Source organism: Dermacentor albipictus, chromosome 8, assembly GCF_038994185.2.
Source record: "Dermacentor albipictus isolate Rhodes 1998 colony chromosome 8, USDA_Dalb.pri_finalv2, whole genome shotgun sequence".
Lineage (NCBI taxonomy): Eukaryota > Metazoa > Arthropoda > Arachnida > Ixodida > Ixodidae > Dermacentor > Dermacentor albipictus.
Window position 1 is genome coordinate 94,995,802 of NC_091828.1, and position 1,211 is coordinate 94,997,012.

Sequence of the window (1,211 nt, forward strand, 5' to 3'; positions counted from 1 at the left end):
TAAGTCGGCGTTGAACTCGTAATCCTCTGGACGAAAGTGCAGCGAGCACACTACGTGATCTTTCGGCTCTTTGCCAGCGCGCTGTGGCAGAGGTACGACACTTAACCACTTATAACGGAGAGGTTCACTCGTTGGCACACAGTGATAAGTAACGTTGGATTCGCCGCTGCAACTGCCCTTGGCCAAGTTCCGCGGACCGTTCTCGCATCCCACGACATCACATTAGACGTGACATTCTCGCTGCTTCTTCCAAATGCAAGTTTCGCGAGCCACCAGAACCAGCGCAGCACGACGTGATGACGAAACAACTGAAACTCCAAATCGTGCGCGGCGCAGAGTCGGGCGAAAACGAAACCTTTCGACCACCCATACTACTGAAGGGTAACGTCAAAATGTTATGCCCGGCGGTGGCCACCATTGACCCTGAAGTGGGGTCACGTGATGACGTCACACAGGCTGCAGATGGGGCCTTATATCGCGCCGTCGGTCGCCTCCCGGCGGTGGCCACCATTGACCTTCAAGTGACCTTCAAGTAGGTCACGTGATGACGTCACATCGGCTGCAGATGGGGCCTCATATCGCGCCGTCGGTCGCCTCCCGGCGGTGGCCACCATTGACCCTGAAGTGAGATCACATGATGTGACCTCACGTGATGACGTCACACCGGCTGCAGATGGGGCCTCATATCGCGCCTTCGGACGTCGCCCGGCGGAGGCCTCCATGCTTCGGTTCGCGCCGTCGCGCGCGACGCGGCGGCGGCGCCACCATCGCTGCATCACGTGTATATGACGTCACGCCAGGGATGAAGCGGCGCGCGCCCGCCGTCGCGTCAGTCTCTGTGCCCGCAACCGCGCCAGCGTCTTTGCGCCGGGCGTGTATGCGGTCAGGATGCCTCCAAACGCTAACGATACGCTAAGGTTATGCCCAGTGGATGCTTCGCATCCACTGGGCTTAACCTTGATAAGCCTCCAATTTTTTTTCTTAGAATCGAACAGAAGTATACAAGCAGCATTTTCTTCCGTCTTATAACGTAATGAAATGATCTTTTTAATACGAGTAGTTGAGTAGTAGTGACATAAATTATGATGAGGAGTGTTTTCGTCATCAGGCTAGTACCGGAATGTCGCTGGGGGTCTCCAATCGTGTCATGCATTTACCTCAATTTCTCGGTTACTAAAGCTGTGTTCGCGATTATATTGACGCCTTAGACG